Source organism: Micropterus dolomieu, linkage group LG05 (genome assembly GCF_021292245.1).
Source record: "Micropterus dolomieu isolate WLL.071019.BEF.003 ecotype Adirondacks linkage group LG05, ASM2129224v1, whole genome shotgun sequence".
Lineage (NCBI taxonomy): Eukaryota > Metazoa > Chordata > Actinopteri > Centrarchiformes > Centrarchidae > Micropterus > Micropterus dolomieu.
Window position 1 is genome coordinate 29,754,264 of NC_060154.1, and position 12,960 is coordinate 29,767,223.

General features: G+C 40.3%; 1 protein-coding gene across 6 annotated transcripts in view; it reads right to left on the minus strand.

Moving 5' to 3' along the window:
• The window catches only part of LOC123971735 (inactive N-acetylated-alpha-linked acidic dipeptidase-like protein 2), a 580,586-nt gene that overhangs the window by 129,786 nt on the left and 437,840 nt on the right, over window positions 1-12,960 (minus strand). The gene's annotated exons all lie outside the window — the stretch shown is intronic.

A 12,960-nucleotide genomic window follows, 5' to 3' on the forward strand; every position in this document is an offset into this window, starting at 1 on the left:
GTGTGACAGGCTGTGTTGTGCGCTGTACTTGTGCGCTGTACATGTGTGATGTACGGCATCAAGTGTGTGCCAAACACGTTACGCACGGCCCCAAGCCCCTTTTGAGCCTTAGAGACGGCGGACCTGAAGTTTCTTTCGGCCAAGGTTGCCTTACTTGTGGCTCTGACATCGGCCAGGAGGGTCAGCGATCTCGTTGCCCTCTCTATGGCGGCAGCTCGGCTGTCCTCTGCCCCAATCCTGCATTCATGCCTAAGAGCTTCACCAGCTCCTTCAGTCGCAGGCGATTACTCTCTCGGGCTTCTTTCCTCCCCCACATGGGTCTGAGGACGATGCTACATCCCACCTCCTCTGCCCAGTGCGTGCGCTGTCCTGTTACTTGGCGCGCACGGCCGCCTGGTGCCGTTCGCAGCGCCTGTTTATGCACCGCAAGGAGCAGTCCAAGGCACTTCCCCTGTTGTCTCACTGGCTGTGTGAGGCTATTTCAGTCCTCTGTGGCGTTGCACGGTGGGATGACGGTGGATGACATCTGCACGGCGGCTCCCTGGTCGTCCCCGTGCTCTTTTGTCCGTTTCTACCTGTGGGATGTGTCCTGTTTCTCGCTGACTCACTCAGTACTGAGTGTTTTGGCTGAGTGATTTTCCCTTGTGAGTGTGCGGTGCGCCCTCTCCCACGGGACGGCGGTGGGGGTGCGGCCACTGCTTGCGCTGGCCCTGCTCTGTGCACAGCTGATGCGGTCGCTGTTGTGACCGCGCCTGCTTCTGTACAACTGCTGGGCCACCCATCCAGTTCCCCGACTGTTACACATGGGTCGGTCCCCTGCCTCCCACGTCACGCCATCTGTGCTTGTGCGCACGCCGACACTAATGCTGCGGACAGCGGGTGAGTGGGTGGCTCATTTATGGCTCTGGGAAGATGGGTTTTGTGCTTGGTGGTACCGTATGGGCCAGTGAGGCGTTGACTCATCCTGCTTCGCCTCTAACCCAATAGCGATAGCCTTAGAGGGCGAAGCCTATTCGAAATAGAACGGTAGTTATGTACTGTAACTCCAGATTCTATCAGTATAGGCACAGCCCTCTTAGTTCTGGTTCTGGTTCTCAGTGATGAAGAAAAGGCATTTGGGAGCCGAAGGCCAGGTCTTACCGTTGTATATGTACAAGGTGCGGACGTAGGAGAGGCCCACACTGTGGGTGGGCGTAGACAACTTTTCTTAGTGCTGTGCAGACGCGCGGAGGGGTAAACCCAATAGTGATAGCCTTAGAGGGCTGCGCCTATACTCACAGAATCTGGAGTTACTGTACATAACTACCCTTCTATGTAAAATGAGATGTCGAGCTCCCCCATATCGCCAAAATGGTATGACCCTACTCTCTTAACGCCGCTGTTAAGATTCAACGGTGAGATTGAAAGTCGAATCAGGCTCTGCCCATCGAAACTATTCGGGGTCAGCCCTACTAAAGTTAATAGATCCTTGTAAATAATGATGGTTTCTGTTATGTTATGGCTTTATGTTTGAAAGCAAATATACAATATAAACTTACAGTAAGCAGATCCATTGACTGATTGATAACCTTGGACTTTCAATTTTTCCATTCAAATCAGCTTTATTGGCATTGGACTTTAATTCAGATCCATATGGATACTGTGAAGTATCAGTGATTTCATGGGTTGAGCATAATTTTTTTCCCCCACAACCATGTAGAAAACAAACATTAAACTAGAAAAGCACATGTACTGAGTTTGAATGTATAGCAATGTGGTGTATATTTGTCTTTGCACATTCCCTTCAAGCGAATCCCAGCGTACTAAATTAGATGCATGTTGGCCTGTCACTCTGCATTAAAGGAGTGTGACAAGACAACACACACACACAGACAGCAGTGGCACTGGGACATTTTGCATGCATTCAGTCATGTATGATCCTATTACACTCATTGTGCTAGCTGTGAGCGGGGTACACAGTGCAGTTGAAGGACACTCAAAAAACCCTGCTCCACCGCCCTCTAACCTGACTAAACAGTACCAACACACACGCACACACACACACACACACACACACAAAATACAATTTTACAAGCATGCAAACATATGCACAGACATGTATAGAAATAGATACAGCTTGAAGACAAAGTGATTTAAACACACTTGCTGACCCAGAGATAAGTATTAAGACATGCATGAGAACACATATAGGTACTTATAAATGCCTGCTCATACACACACACACACACACATGCAAAGATAGCTTACCCAGGGAGAAGGGTTGCACAGAGACAAGTGTCTGCAGAGATCCATGCTATACCTGCCAGACTCCCTCCAAGTCATAAATTAGCCACAGGGTTATGAATTTGAACTTCAAATGGCCTCATACCCTTCGTCTTTCCCTTTTAGAGACATCTGACATGGAAATATGGTTGTGCAATTTCAAACAGAACCAGAATAAAATGAGTTGTATATTTAACTACATATAGCTCTGACTCTCAGAGACCAGAGGCTTAGAGTTTGTGTTTATTTGAAATAATGCACTTCAACTATACACTAAACACTTTAGACTGTTGAATCAGTTTGGAATAGCACTTAAACATGATGGAGATTCCTCCCTGACCACAGTTATATGAAACATCAGTGCAATCTGTAATAAAATGTTATTTCTATGTGCATTTATTCATTTAATTGTTAATTCAATCCTTTTATTTAAGCGCCTCATGTATCACAGAGTTTTCCCCTCATCCTGATTTAATAAACTGTCAACTGTCTGGTTTCAGAGGAGAGTGAGGTAGTTGCATTAAATGGATAGTGTGATTGTCTAAATCTTTATTCAGAGGCTTTTTCAGCCTGACAAGGAAACAAAGGAAATAAATACTAAACAAAGTGCTATGGCAATTCTGTAAGTTGCCAATTAACACAACAGATGCAACAAATCATTTCTGCAAGATATGGCCAGTTCTGGAATATTACTCGAATTGAAATTGTGCCTATACCTCATAGTGACCAACCCAAACCCACCTGCAATGCCTTTCAGTGATTTAACGTGCTGTGGATGATTGATTGTAATTAGGAAGCCCACATAATAAGTGTGTAAATGAGTGTAAAGGCACCTAATCGCATTTTAAGAACTACTTCATCATATCACATCCTGAGGTGTTCAGAGACAGTAGTCACTTAAAAATATGAGCCAGCCTATTTTAAAGCTGGAACAGGCACTGCACTAGAATATAGAATACTCATAAGAAAATCCGGTCAAACAAACTGAAAGGCCACCTTACTCCCCGTCTTGCTAGCTTTAGCTTCCTGATGAAATGCTACAGATGTACTCTTCTACAGCAAAAGAATAGGTAGAACCCATACAGCAGGATCGCTTCAGGAGAAACTGCCACAATGTGCAAGAAGAGGGTCATGTGACCAATGGGACAAATGTGTAGCAAATCTGTCAACTGGCTCGGTTATTTACAGTGAAAGTTGTGATCGCCCAGCTAGCAAAGCTAAAGTAGTCAGATGCCTTTAGCTGTCTTCGATTGTCACGTGACCCTCGGCTTGCACATCGTAGCACTGTCCTGAGTGTAACCTGCAATAACCAGGTTGAAATACATACACAGCTGTAGCCAGAAAGAAAGAGCAACATACTGCGTTAATGTAGAAGAGAGGTCTGTATCGCCTTTAACCTTTAATTTACTGGGACAAAGTTCAACAGATGACTTTTACCTCTAAAGACAGTATGATTTTTCTACTTAAAATGCCACAGGAACCCTATTGTCTGCTCTGGATGTGTTTGCCTGTCCTTATGGCTACTGAAAAATAGAGGTAATTCGGACAACACATGTGGCACGGCAGACCAGGAAGGGGGGGGGGGTTGAATGAAAGCCAACAATGCCACCTAGGGAAGTGAACCCCAGGAAATACCATTTTATACTCAGTTAATTGGAGAATAAAGAGAAAAACGCACATAGGAACGTTACTTATGAGGCAGAGACGTGATTCAAAATATACCAAAATATATTTTTAATCAGCAAAGAAAATCAATCAGGGACTGCCGAAAGGAAAAGAAATGTGAACCAGCAATAAAAGTTATAAAATTGTAGATAAGACAATTTTTATTACAATTCAATTAGTTGAAGACGACTTTAATATAAGTTCAGATAAATATAAATCCAGCACAACCAAAACTAAGCAGAGGTCAGACTACGCTGAGGAGTGCCCGGGAGAGCTACCACTACCCACTTTAAGTGCAGCACTACAAACCTCAACCCATTGTTTACAGCAAAAATGGTGCAGTCTGTATAGTGCCCCCATGCAATTACTCACATGTAGAAAAGTGAAGGGACCTTGACACGGGTGCTTCCCATAAAGATGGCACCTTCTTAATATAAACTGAAAACAAAACAAAAAGTAACAAACCCACCAAGTAACCCAGTTGGCTGAACAAGCATAAACTATACTAACTATTAAACTAGAGCAAAACTAACTAAAGGGCAAAACAGGAAACAAACTTAGGCAAAACAACAGTGGACTAAAACAAGGAGGAACCTGGAAAAGTGAGGGAAAGAATTAGTTAATCATAAGGTTGCTTTATGATAACATTTGTAACATACTACTTAAACTACTTATACAGGTAACAGGTATTACATCCATAATGTAAAAGGCTTATTGGGGACTATATTCAAATTATAATGTAAACATAAAAAATCTAAATGTAATTCCACAACAGCATTATCATTTTCATATGTTATTAGAGTAAAAATGAAAATGCAATAATCCAATTAGCATTTTCATTTTCACTTTCCTGTATGGACATTCTATGACCATATTAAAATGAAAATGGGAAAGCTGTTATTATTTTGAAAGTCATATCCTGATGTACAGTGGACAATATTCAAATGTTAATTCAGATTTGAAAATGAAAATGAAAACAGCATTTGACATTGAATTTTCAAAGACTTAACCTGCTCTACAGTGAACTGAATATATATCCATATATAGACACACTCATATATAACCCCCAATGTGTTTAACTATGACACTATGGGGATCTCCGGTGTGTTACAAACTGACCCCGATGGGTCTTGACCATGCGTCCATATGTGACGAGTCAGGGAGGGAGTTGGGCTAGTGTGTCCATACTATTTCCTATGCAGCTCCTCCATGTATTAGTTGCCAGTTTATTGGCTGAAACTAATGCAGTTTAATTCAGTGCGTGTGAACCTTTTCTGTAATGTTATTTCAGGCTCAGTGGAAGTCCTTGTAGAACAGTCTTCAGCGATGTGGGGAAGCTGAGCCATCACCACTGAGGACTTCTACTGTGTAATCAAATGGTTCTACATGAAGAGCATATTACGTGCAATCACTGAGAATAGACACAGAAACACAGAATATGACAATGTGGGTAGGTCACTTGATTAAAAATGTTGTTCAGTCATTTGGCTTCCACTTGTCATACTGTAATCACCTTGACATTATTACTGTATTACATTATTACTCACCACACACCTACACGCTTCTCCTTCATTCCAAATGGATCTGCAGTTGTACGTGGTTGGCCTTGGTTGGCATGCATGCTCAACAACAAGTGCAAGTGGTAGGTCTTGGGCACATACACTATGTGGGCATCTCCAAACGCAACTGCTATTTTGGTTCATGTAGGTGCAGCAGCGAAAAGTGCAAAGGTGCAGGCTGAGTGTAAGAAAGATCCAACGCTGTGGTGATTAATAACAACACTATCATTGCACTCATAGCTCTCAAACAGCTGAGCCAGTCTCAGTGAGGTATGACAATAACAGCTCAACAAATGGAAAGACACTTTCTCAGGAACGCACGTTGTATCTGGGAGGTGCAGCACAACGTGAACACACATGACTACAGATAATGTTAGTGAAGCTGTTTATATGATTGTGTCACTATTCCAGTTTTAATTCTGCTCTGTCTCACAATATGAATGGCCACATCATATTTTAATTGATGTGTCAGCAGCATGTGCACTGCAGTGCATTTAAGGAATGAAACACGAGACACCACTTTTGCTAAAAAGACAGCTGAGAAGAATCCTGTGATGCTCAGGATTAATGAGCCCTGGTAATCAGACGTCTCCCACATAAACAGGCAGAATAGTGAGCAATAATTGACCAGCCTGATGTAATCAAGGTAAATACAGTTGATGCCCATACATAATGGCACTGTGCATCTCTAAGTTCGGAGGCTGCAGATTTATCAACATATGCTGTCTTCAGATGGCAGCAGGGATTTAATGAACTGAAGGTTCAGTATAAAGTAGCTGGGGGCAACAGATCATTCATATTTATTATAGATTGATGCAGACTGTTTCACCAAAGTTCCTACATTTTACCAATACCAATTTAAATTCATCTTCTTGACTGGAGAGTGTTTGATTAAATTAGTTTAAATTGTATGCATTATTCCATTATTTTGTACATTTGCTGGAAGTATATAATGTTCTTGTTGGTTCCAAAGCCAAAACATCAGCAGAGTAACTTTGTGCCAGAAACAGCTGTTGTTCTGAGACATTTATTTTTGGCAAAAATAAAAAATCCACCAAAATAAAACTCTTTGCGCAGCCTCATTTAATTTTACCTCCCACCTGTTGTTGCTGTGCACCATGAGCTCTGTGATAGGTACGAAAATATCACGCTGACAGGCAAAGTGAATTTCATGGTCTGGAAAATAAAGAAATCAAGTAATCAAGGACAACTCTTCTTAGTATTCCACTACTAGTACTATTAGGCTATTACTAGTTGTTCTTTATAATCATCGTCTTTATCTTCCTTATTAGTTCCTAGTGAGAAAACAGAATATTTGCAGGTTGCATAATCCATGAAATTTACATAAATTGTGCTTGAAGTGCTTGAAGATCCAGTCATCACTAAAGTGTATGACATGCAAGAGAGCCAATAAAAACAAATGGAGTGGTCAGCATTTAAGGTGTGCTGATTGATTCACAGCCTCAGCTTATGCACTGAGTAACTTGCAAGAAAACTTTCCACCTTTAAAGTTGCAGGTAGCTGTTGGTAGCCAGTGAATTAAGCTAGCTGAAACTAACTAATAAAGATGAAAAGGCAGCAGAACATCTTCATTCACTCTGACGATTGCTTTAGAGATCTGAACACAAAACGTACCCTGAACCCTTAGACGTACAGCGCCACAAGTAAGTGGTTTCTACCATAAAAAGAATGTGAAACAACAGCAATACCAAGATGTGTGACTGACTGAAAGTCAATGCATGATTTTGACTTTATGGGAAAAGAAGGATCCATTGTGACCGGTGACTTTGGAGTTATAAGGTGTGGAATCAGACATTTGACTTTGAAAGAACTTTATTATTTCCCCGCTCACAAAATGTTTCACCAAAATGAAACATGGAACGAATAATGTCTTTAAAGAGCACATGGAAAATGTCCCTCTTCCCTTTCGATCCCTCCCTCCCCTCCCACAGATTCCAGAGGGTCAGGAAGTTTGGCTTGGGACATATTTTGGCACTGTCTGTTCCTGAGGAGGTAATTGATACCGATACTAAACCCTCTAATCCAGCTGATTGGACTGAACATCTGTTGAGAGTGTGTATGAGTGTGTGTGTGTTTAATAGAGCTGTATCCTGGTGAGGCAGAAGAAAGAAAGAGAGAGATGGAGAGAAGCATTCATTTTCTATTAAAATGGTGTGGATGACGCACAAAGAGGAGAAGATACAGAGGAGGACAACAGTGAGAGAGGAGTGATGAAGATTAATAACTAAGGAATGCAGTGAAGGGTAAACCCTTAAATCAGTTTACCTACTTTTTTTTTTTCAGAATAGGATTTACTTGCCTTACTGAGCTGACATTAATCTTTATTATATGGAATTCATAGCATTTATCATTGCATTGGATGTTACAGAGAGTACTTTATTTTAAGGGAAAAAACAATAAATGGATGGTCCTTTGAAAATCTACTTGACAGCTTAGAGTCATGGTTTACCATAATGTTTATTCTCCTGTTTAAGAGAGAATAAATGCTACCTAGATGAAGAGAGAATAGGAGTGGGGACAAGACAATAGGCATTAAAAGAAAGAGGAGTGGATGCCAGGGGAAAGGACAAAAGAAAAGAAGCAAAAAACAGATTTTCGCATTGTGAAAGAAGAGAGAATGAGCTATGTAGAAGAAATGAATGTTTGAGAAATCCTAAAATATGCAGGGGAGATGGATGGGATTTCTTTATGGTTCTGGATTATACAGCAGTAGGAATATAATCAGATTGTATTTTATAATCATGTGATTTACTGTATTTTGTATGTAAAATTTTAATCTGCAAAGTAACTAGTAACCACATACAGGTAGTGAAGCAAAAAATTATTATATTTCATTCTGAAATAGTGGAGATAGTAGTAGTATATTATATATAGTGTATATAGTAGCATTCTATGGAAGCCCTAAGCAGCCATCCATTCAAATATTTTTTTTACGTTTTCCCGACATAACGGGATAATTATCTTGAGATCTCGAGATAACAGATGCACTGAGTAACATGCAAGAAAGTTTTTCTAGTTTTTCTTCTACAAAGTACAGATGCCCTTGACCTCAACCTTCGTTGGATAACTATGACCTGGATGGCTGAGAACCCTCACAGACTAATACTCTTGAAGTTGTGGGTTCAATCCTCACAGAAGAACAGTCTTTTATTATCTTTTTCATTATCCTCTTCAACAAAGTTCTTATGAAGAGACTGCTTCCATGCTCAAAATGAAGCACGTGCTGGACTGTGTGTATCCCGGCGATTGGTCCACATTCATCAACCTAAGGACTTTTTCCCAGGCAGAGTAAATTCCTTTGTTTTTCATTCAGGGGAATCCATTTAACGTTACACATTTCCTGAAAGCTATTTCCGAACCTTTGAAATAGTCGTCAGGAAATGTGTGAAAATGTTGTTAAGAGGAGGAGTTGAACACACAGTCCTTAAATTACAAGTTCTGTGCTCTACCTACTGAGCTAGCCAGTCTCACTGAAAAGTACTGAGAAATTATCCAAAAGAAACGCACCGGCCGACCCCTGTCTTTAGCTATTGCTTATTATCTTGAGATCACGAGATAATTATCCCCTTATCACGGGAAAACAGAGTAAAAATTTTTTGTATCAATGGCCGCTTAGGGCTTCCGTACGTTTGTTATGAATACAATTGCAATTCATTTTCACCTACATTAACAACATTCTCTAAATTTCTCTAAAGATCTCAGATACAGTTAGCATGTTGATTCAAGGTGGAAATGGAGTCTGGAAGTCAATACTTAATGCATTAGAAAATTGTTATTGGGCTGCTCTGAGTTTGAAGGGTATAATTCCAATGTAGTGCAACTTCTTTTTTTAAAGTCATCATTCATATTGTTAGTAATGACATTTTTCTCGCCAAGTTAATTTCTAAAGTCTGGGAACATGGCAACACACCTTAAAGGAAGTCTGATGAGGCAAGAAACACAAGCAGTCAGTTGATCCGACAGGTTGTAAACAAACCCCCAGGTAAATCAAACTTCTTTGGAAGACAAACCAAGGTGTGAAATAACATTATTATCCACAAAGTCTTTTAGACTGACTTCCTTGTTAAACTTTGACTACATACTTCGTTTGTTGCACAGTGTAACTGTAACTTTCAGTTTGACCTCCAAATAATGTGGTTTAAGCTTTAGATCATTTGGCTTTAGTGTCAATTTGGTTTGTTGTCTTACAACTCACGCTTCTTGCCCTGATGGACATTTTTGTAGTGACATTGATAAATAAGATATTATCTAAATTGATAGAAAGAGTGGCTACAGCTATGAATATCTGATCCATCTTGTAATAAACCAGCCTTTAAGGAAATATTTATAGAAACCCTTAGATGAGCGCACAGTTGAGAATCTCTATAACTTTCGGTTTTGGGTGGAGATGCACAGTATGGATGAGTGGATCAGGAGAGAGGATTTATGAGGAGGAAGGATTTACCTTGTCTTAAACCTGTCTGAGCTTTCTGCTTATCACTTTTTATCATAAGCATTTTGTGAATCAAACCTATGTTGGATTTCAGATAAGACACATCCAGCTGTCAGCCGAGCTGATAAGTAACTGTACATTGTGAGTTTAAGCTTAAAACAAGCTGTCCTCAAAGTATAGTATGAATGATGAAATATCTGGCAATGGATTTTTTTAAGCATAGTCAGTCACATGCTCCGGATAAGGCTGATTCAGCGTAAAACTTTGTTAGGCAGGGTTTTGATGTGCATCACGCTGGCAGGGGAAGTGACAGCTACCTCTCCAACAGTGATGTTTCAAGAAGGAATAATTTGACATGCGTGGAATGTCAAACCATTGAAAAAGCCTCCCCACAAAAGTGGAAAGATGTTAATTGATAAGGGTTGATGTTTTGTGTGTAATTTCACAGTAGTAGTAAATTTCATAAAATATTACAGTATGCAGTATTCTTGCAGTATTAGTGGGGTAAATGACACAACAGTAAATGCATTGTTGATCATTAATAACGCACACGCCCTTTTGCCCAATCAGCAACAAGCACACAGTTACATCAAAACTGGATCAGATGTACTATAGCCATATATACCTCAATTTTATATTACAGGGTAATGCTGACAATATTCTATATACATTAGTGCTGGGCAATGACTAAAATTTATTAATTAATCGCATTGTTATATGCAAAATTGAACAATGAATTCTAAAGTAGTGTATTGCGCACTTTTAATTTAAATGTACTGCCATATACACAAAAATGCAATAACGTGGTTTGCAAACAAATAAGGTGCTTTTTACCAGCAGTATCCCCTTTACACAGTAGCAATAAAATATTTCTTGTAAATCTCAACTTAAACATTAATGTAATCAAATCAAATATAAAACCAAAGCTATTTGCCACTGCATTAGCTTTTATCTAGCTTGTTAAAACAGGTTACCGAGTCCAGTTTTCTTGTGTTTTTTTCTGAACAGGTATCAGAAGAAACATTTAGGAGCTATGTTCAGAGCACAATGCGTAGCGACAAGCGGGTGCCTTCCCGTGAAACTGTTGCCGTTGTGCTTGCCTCACACACACGCCCGCCTGCTGCCGAAGTTGAATTGTCTTGATATTCTTGTATACGACCCGCAGCACAAATAATTGGAAGAGAGACTGATCCTCGCTGTTTGTGAGTTTCCAAAATCTATTACTGTTTACTAAATATGACATCAACAGGAGGGAATTCGCATTGCAGAGCATCCCTGCAAAACTAGATGAAGGCCTATCAGGTAAAGATACGTAGCCTATAATTTTAACTTAAGTTTAATAGGCTGCAGCTGTGTAGCGCACACAAGCCATTGCCATTGTCGTTACTCTAGAGCGCCTGCTGTTTACTCGCGGATCTCTTGTCTCCCTTTCTGATTACCTGAGAGAACCCGCGGGGCCAAGCAACTACATTGTGATTTTAACAACGTTCAGCGTGCAGTGTATAGCTTCTTCTTGGCTATGGTATTTGATCGCTTGTCTTGCTTTTGTTTATCATCCAATGTAGTCTGCTGAAGCCTCCCTCCGCTGCTTGTTTGGCTGGGTGATTTGCAGGCTGATCAACATCCCACCCCCCCTGTGACCCATGGTTTGACAGTATGTGTATTCAGAGCCAGTGAGAAACAGACTTCAAAATAATAATAATAATAATAAAAACCACTGCGTTAAAGTTCGATAAAATAATTGTCGGTGTTAATTAATTAATGCGTTAATGTGCCCAGCCCTAACATACATATATTCTTTTTTTTTTCATACTGCTAACAAATCCCATGAATTAAACATGAATATATACCAAATGAACTGACAAATGAACTGACAAAGTGTATGCTGTGTCCTGAAAAATCTTATTCTTCTGTACCATAGAGCTCCATTGTGGCCCAAACACTTAAAAATACATCAATAAGCCATACTATGGCACTGAATATGTTCCTTTATTGCCATCACTATTTTTCTGAACTGAACTGAATATGTTCCTTTATTGCCATCACTATTTTTCTGAACTCATTACTACACATAAACACAATCCCAGGTTTCTGTTTAAGACTGTGGATCAGCTGGTAAACCCAACCCCTCCTTGTGCCTCAGCTGGAAGTAATGATGACTGTGAATTGTTTTTATCTTATTTTACCAATAAGGTGGTGTCAGTCAGAGCCTCTATTACCCCCACGGCCTCTTACTCAGAGGTTCCTCACCAGCAACAAGAGAGTTTTAACCAGTTTTATCCCATCGACTTGTCTGAGCTTTTAAAAACAGTATCACAAATGAGAGTGTCCTCCAGACCACTTGATGTAATACCTACAAAGTTTTTACTGAAAGTAATGGATTCTGTTGGGCCCCATTTGATCTCTGTTTTTAACAGCTCCCTATCTACTGGTTGTGTCCCTGATTATTTTAAAACAGCTTGTGTGAACCCGCTTTTAAAGAAACCTGGTTTAGATCCTTCCCTCCCACATAATTTTAGACCAATTTCAAAACTGCATTTTATTGCAAAGATTCTAGAAAGAATTGTGTCCAAACAACTGCTCACTGTACTGGAAAATAACAACATATTTGAAAAGTTTCAGTCTGGTTTCAGGAAGTACCACAGCACTGAGACTGCCCTGCTTAAAGTCACCAATGACCTTTTAATGTCTGCTGATGAAGGTATGTGCTCAGTCCTGGTACTCCTGGACCTTAGCGCTGCTTTTGACACCATTGATCACAACATCATGTTAGACAGACTGAGGCACTGGGTGGGGATCTCTGGTACTGCCCTAGAATGGTTTTCATCCTACCTGTCAAATAGGAAGTTCTGCGTGTCTGTAAACAACTTTGTCTCCTCGTTCTGTCCAGTTAAATATGGTGTGCCTCAGGGGTCGGTCTTAGGACCCATTTTGTTTTCCTTGTATCTGCTTCCCCTTGGACATATTATCCATAAACATGGCATTTCTTTTCATATTTATGCTGATGACACACAAATATAC